This window comes from Echinops telfairi, unplaced genomic scaffold, assembly GCF_000313985.2.
Source record: "Echinops telfairi isolate 266 unplaced genomic scaffold, ASM31398v2 ScPeMD7_60;HRSCAF=208, whole genome shotgun sequence".
Taxonomy (NCBI): domain Eukaryota; kingdom Metazoa; phylum Chordata; class Mammalia; order Afrosoricida; family Tenrecidae; genus Echinops; species Echinops telfairi.
Genome location: NW_022103958.1, coordinates 1,190,532 through 1,197,657, shown reverse-complemented (window position 1 = coordinate 1,197,657; position 7,126 = coordinate 1,190,532). Strand labels below are relative to the sequence as shown.

General features: G+C 39.8%; 1 pseudogene; it reads right to left on the bottom strand.

The window, feature by feature from the left end:
- Positions 1 to 5,879: 5,879 nt before the first annotated feature.
- Positions 5,880 to 6,856, bottom strand: LOC101660700 (annotated as a pseudogene).
- Between the last annotated feature and the right edge of the window lie 270 nt (positions 6,857 to 7,126).

Here is a 7,126-nt window from a genome sequence, read left to right as displayed (position 1 = left end):
AAAAACAGCATGCTTCTCTTGCCCCATGAACTTTACTCACCTGATCTCCCTCTGTGTGACTTCTCTTTTTTCCCCCATGAATGAAGAAGGACATGAAAGAACAGTGATTTGATGGCATAGCAGAGGTGATGAAAGAAATGGGGGAGGTGCTGTCAGTCATTCAAACAGATGAGTTTCATAAATGCTTCCCAAATGGAATATCAGATTTAAAAAATGTACTAAGTGTAATGGATAGTACTTTGAAAGTGATAATGTTTTTTGAAAAAATTTATATACTTATCTTTGAAAAAAATTCAGTTTTGGGAGTAACTCTCATATGTTCTAAATACTTATTTGGTTTTAATTTTCAAGATTTATTAATAGATTGATGCAGTAGATAACCACATATATTTATCACTCACCTATTTAATTACTCATTCAACAAACGTTCATTTTTCATTTATTGTTGACCTAGATTGATGAGGTAGAATCAGAGAAGAATGTTAGCATAGACAAGTATAAAGGTTTATACACATAGTCAATTAAGACAACTAATTTTTTAAAACAATTGTAGGAGCTCTTACAGATATTACAATCCATATTTCCATTAGATCAAGCATACGTGTACAATCGGTGCCTTCATCATTTTCAATACATTTTCTTTTCTTCTAAAACTTCTTGATATCACCTCCCCTCCCTCCCTACCCCACCACCCCCTGAACCTGGAGTATATTATATATTATTTCATTATTATTATTTGCCTTAACTCACACTATCCCATGTATCCATTTTCCCTAAATTCTGATGTTTGTTCCCTTCGAGTGGGTTTCTACTGTCATTATAGCTATCTGTTCCCCGTTCTCCATTTCCCACACTCTCCACCCATATCCTCAGGAAGTCAATCCTCCCCTTACTGTTTTAAGGGGAAATCTATCTTGAATTTCATGCATCAAAAGATATTGGTATTTCTCATGGCCCTATGCAGGCATAGCAAGATTAGTGAAGTTAAACTAGAGCCATAATAGGAGGAGTAGGACTTTTAAAGACCTGGAGGATAGTGTGTTTCATCAGTGCTATCCTGCACTCTGGAGCTATCAGCTCTTCCATGTGGCCCTTCTGTGAGGGACTGTCCAATTGCCTTACAGGTGTGCTGTGGGTCTCCACCTTGCTTATCTTCCTTCACAACAGTTTAATTGCTTGATTTTGAACTTCAGATTCCTTTTCCCTCGGCACCTCATGATCACACAGGCTGGCATGCTTCTTCCAGGTGGGCTTTATTACCTTCATGCTAGATGGCCTCCTGTTTGACTTCAAGCCTGTAAGAGCCTGGACATTATATCCTTTAACAGCTGTGCACTATCAGCTTTATTCACCACATATATTTATGAACCTGTTTTGTCTTCAGTGATCATGTCGGGCAGATGCGTAACATACATCACCACAGTATTAGAATAAAGTGTTCTTGTACAGAGGTAGGAATAAAGTAGAGGCCCAAAGTCCATCTGTTTCCTTATAATACTTGCTTATATATACATACCTATGCAAATATACCTATCTTTATATATTTAAATATCCACATTAATATACATATCAACATATATTAATAATATATTATATATAATATATATATAATTCTTACACCCTAGTTGTTTCCTCTACTTCTTTCCTTCTTCCCTCCTCTCCAACTATCATGTTTACTCCCTGTTTGTCTCTCAGTAATTCCTCTCAGGAACATTGCAGTTGCTCAAAAAACCCAAGGGACACTACGCCTTCTCACCATCAATTTTAGATCCCTTACTACACCCCTGTCCCTGTTGTAAGTGGCTTATGGCTCCTCTAATCTTATATACTTTTAAGGATATTTAACCAAAATATTTGACATATTCAGTTGTGTTCATAGTTTCTTATAGAGATAAAGTGGTATATATCATGCTTTTATTAGTATAACAGCATTTTTTATTAGTTGAGATTTAATACCTATATCATATAATTTTATATTTCAGTTGTGTCAAGTAGAATTTTCCATTGCTACGACAATCAGTTTCCAAACATTCTTTTTCTACATGGACTCCTTGACATCCTCTCCTTTTTACCGCCACCCTCCTCCCCAACGGTACCCTCCTTTCCCCCCACCCCTATTCTGCTTGCTGTCCCTATAGCTTCACAAAATCCTGGGTTTCATATACCGAAAAATGGAGAAGCATAAAATATAGCTTCAAGAGGGTGACCTCCATTGATATAACACATCTGAGATATGAACACTCTAATATGAACAGAACACTCTAATATGAACAAAAAAACCTGAACAAAACAACACAAATCCCAGTACAAAAAAATGTTGAAATCCACATCAGGTTCATCCTACATCACAGGGGATCTACTGACAAGGTGTTAACTGTTCAGGTGAGATTCTTGCCTTTGATCTTCTGTCTTCCTCTCTCCCATGCACTCTGCTGAATTACCACTGTGTGAACCTGGCTCTGATACTGATCCTTCCTTTGACTTTGTATTAAATAGATTCCTATCCTTTGTTTACTGATAATAGTGAGCTTCTCTCATGTGGGCTCAGTTGACATCTCATTTAGAAGGCTGCTTGTTTGGCGACAAGACTTTAAGACCTCAGATGCTATTTTATCTGATAACTTGGCATCATCTAAATTCTTTGCCACATTTTGCCATAGGACCCATATATCTGTGTTCCCTTCTTTTTTTAAAATCATTTTATTAGGGGCTCATACAACTCTTATCACAATCCATACATACATCAATTGTGTAAAGCGCATTTGTACATTCATTGCCCTCATCATTCTTAAAACATTTCCTCTCCACTTAAGCCCCCAGTATTAGGTCCTCATTTATCCCCTCCCTCCCCTCCCCACTCCCTCGTGAGCCCTTGGTAATTTATAAATTATTATTTTGTCATATCTTGCCCTGTCAGACGTCTCCCTTCACCCACTTTTCTGTTGTCTGTCCCCGAGGGAGCAGGTCACATATAGTTCCTTGTAATTGGTTCCCTCTTTGCAACCCATTCTCCCTCTACCCTCCCAGTATCACCACTCACACCACTGGTCCTGTAGGGCTCATCGGCCCTGAATTCCCTGTATATTCAGTTCCTATCTGTACCAGTGTACATCCTCTGGTCTAGCCAGGCTTGCAAGTTAGAATTCATATCATGATAGTGGGAGCAGGGAGGAAACATTTAGGAACTAGAGAAAAGTTGTATTTTTCATTATTGTTCCATCGCCCCCTGGCGGCTCATCTCCTTCTGAGACCCTTCTGCAAGGGGATCTCCAGTGGCCTACTAATGGGCTTTGGGTCTCCACTCCGCACTCCCCCCATCATTCACTATGGTAAGATTTTTTTGTTTTGATGATGCCTTGTGTTCCCTTCTGAAGGCGAGTATCGAGCAGGGCCACAATGTAAGAACTAATTGTTCTTAAGTAGGAACTAGGATTTAGTGTGAGTCCCAAACCCATTCTTGGATTTATGCCTTAATTTTTTTTTCCTTTGCTGTACCTTCGAAGTAATACATATGGTATATCACTCTATAGTTCATTCCCATCGAACAGAAGCATACAATTGATTCCATAATAAATTTCCAAATATACTTTTCCTTCTTTGACTCCTTGATATCATCTCCCTCTTATAACCCCCACCCCTCTATATTACCCCTTCTCCAGAAACCCTTGCTATATTTGCTATCCCTATAAATGAAATGTCCCTTGGTTACATCTACCAAAAAACAGAGAAATAATTAACATAGTTTCAAGAGGGTGACCCCCAATTAGGGACGCACCTCTGAAATGCACCCTAATATGAACAAGCATAAGAAAAATCTGAGGTTGACCATCACATGGTTGCCGGATACTTTGTATCTTATACAGCTACAGGGCATTGATATAGGAAGACTTTGTCCATCAACCAACAGTACACCACCCTTGGTACAGCTGTATTCTTCCACTTCAGAAAGCATGTAGTTCTGACGTAAGTCCTCACACTACATGTGTGTCTGAGGTAGAGTTCAGTACACCCAGTGGAGTTCCTGCATATAATCATAGGGATGCAGTCTCTGGAACATGCAATACATTCCAATGATGAAGGATTAAGTGTCCCAGTGTTCCATGGAACCTGGTCTTAGTTCCTGTGATACCCCCAGATGCCTTAGTGCCATTTTTCCCACCTGCTCCATGCCACTAAAAACACTGCCCATCTAATGTTCCCCAAAATATCCTCAGTCTCTCCACCCCCAACCTGGAGATAAGCCCTCACTCTGCTCAACAGATATGCACCTATGTTCCCACAAACATTGCCTTTCCCTCTCTCTCCTCCTGTGCTGCCCCTCCCATCAGAAAGCCTCATCCCTCTGACAGGGCTGCTTCCTTCTCAAGGGGATGCCATCCCAGATCCACATGGCAACCACTCAGTAATGCAACAGCATTCTTCTCCTTGTTTTTATGAGAGCCATTCAAATCAGACTTATTTCCCAAATATATGTAAATATTCACAAGCGCAGTAATATTCAGGACAGGTATGTCAGAATACATCCTAAAATAGAAGTGACTTATAGGTCAATGGGTGAATGAACAGATATGATACGTTTCTCTAATAACTATATTAGAACAGACTCTCTGGCCAAAGATACCCCTTCATGACTATAACTGAATTCACTCTAGTTGATGAACTTTCAGCTGAATTATAGAAAGATCTATAAAGTGCAGCAAGGACATTCTTGTTTCTGAAGCTGTATATAGTGGGATAAATATTGGAGTCAAAATGCAGAAGGAAAGAGAGAGAGAGACTTCTCTTTTCCAGCAAAACGATTGGATTTGGGAGTTATACAGGTGATGAAAGCAGATCCCAATGCCAGAAAGCTGGCTTCACTTGAGGTGCGTTAGCCAAAAATTGAACCATATTCTAACAGTGAACCACGCATACTCTCTATCCTCATATAGAATTATTCAACTGTAAGGGGAATAATCACAACAGGAATACATGCACTTTTGGGCACAATTAGCCTTCAGAGTTAAAAAGAAAGAATAGCAAGGAAGGACTGAAGGAGATCGTAAAGACTGGGAGGGAGTGTGAAGGTGCTGTTGTGTTGTGGGGATTGCAATCAAAGGGTGGGTAAATTGTTGAACAGAGGACCAATATGCTCTATAAACTTTATCCAAATTGCAATTTTTCAAAAAAGATAGTGAAAAAACAGTAAAATATTCTCTACTTCAATAATTTCTACATGCATAGTGCAATGACAATAAATACATTTTTAATGGTGTGAAACCATTACCATTAATATTTTTTTTCTTATTCCTCATGTGTTTATTTTATGCAGTGGGTAGGGGGTACCTTAGGAAATCATTGCCAAGCCCCATTGATCTCTTAACAGCAGCACCAGGTGACTGGGGACAGACTGGTTATAGTCAGATAGGTGCTCAGTGAAAGAAGTCTGGCTGACTTTGTCCTAAGAGCACTAGCAGGAGGGAAGTAAGAGCCGCACCTGATGGCCGTGGCTGGATTCAGGAGCACCCACTCCCACTGAGTGGGGCACACTTTCTGGCTGTTTCATCATTTTCATGGTAGATTCCCTCTGCTGTGGCCCATGTGAGAAAACACACAGTACCATGTTGCAATTTATTCCATCCACATTAATATACATCCAATGTATCCTAAGAAAAATTATCATTTTCTCACCCTCCCACAAAATATTTTCTATGTATTTGAATATTTAATAAAAGTGGGATCAAATACTGTTTGTCCTAGTGTGATACAGCCATTTTACTCAGTTCCCAAGTTCCATCCAGGCTTTGGTGTGTAACCGGACTGTATGTCTTTTTGTCACTGGGTGGATTCTGTTGTGTGTAAATACAACACTTTTTAATGGCAGGAGATTTTGGAGGTTTCTACATTATATAACTTTTAAGAAATAGTTTCCTCAGCGCAGCAATAACCTCCTTGTTCCTGAGGCTGTATATCATGGGATTAAACATTGGAGTCACAATGGTGTAGAATAGAGAGAGAAGCCGCTCCATTAACATAGAGTGACTGGATTTGGGGTTTAGATAGGTGATGGAAGCAGATCCAAAGAACAAAACCACAACCAGCAGGTGGGAGGAACATGTGGAGAAGGCTTTTGCTCTTCCTGAGGCTGTTGGTAACTTCAGGACGGTGGAAAAGATTTTGCTGTAGGAAGCCAGGATCAACATGAAAGGGATTGCAACAATAAACACGGCTAATATATACACAGCCATCTCATTGACAGAAGTGTCCCCACAGGCCAGTTTGATAATGGGTGGGATATCACAGAAGAAGTGGTTAATTTGATTTGAAGCACAAAAATCCAGAGAGAAAATCTGAGCTGTTTGTCCGATCTGGACTGGAATTCCAATGACCCAGGAGCCAGCTGCTAGCTGGACACACAGCTTCTGGTTCATGACCAGAGGATAGTGCAGCGGGTTACAGATGGCCACATAGCGGTCATAAGCCATCACAGCCAGGAGGAAGCACTCAGTGGCCCCCAGCATAAGAAAAAACAGAGCTGGGTGGCACATTCCATGAAAGAAATGCTTCTGTATTGAGTCCAAAGATTCACAAGCATCCTGGGGAGAGTGACTGATACATAACAGATTTCCAAAGAGGAGAAAATAGCCAGGAAAAAGTACATGGGCTTCTGTAATACAGGATCAAGTCTGGTTACTATGATGATGAGGCTGTTCCTGACTATGATCATCATGTAAATGACGAAGAACACTGCAAATAGAAAGCCTTGGAGATTTGAAACATCAGAGGATCCCAGCAGGACAAAGTGCAGCCCTGTGGACACGTTACCCTCTGATTTCTGTGCTTCTTGTTTCATCTGTAGGAATGGGTTAGTCAGAGGTACAAGTTACTGCACAGAGTTAGGCTTTTCTAGTCTTCTATATAAACTGGGTATTGCATACCTTACAGGTTTCTTATTTCTCTATAAGAATAAATGCTATAGATGCAGGTTCTCCAGAATGATGGCCAAGTATATTTTTAAATTATTACTGAACAATCCCCAAGAAACATTTCTTTTGACTTTGTAGACAAGTGTATCCTTTATTTCTCTTTTTCTGGTGATGAGATAAATGAATTAAATATTGCTTTTAATATCAACTCTAAAATTTGC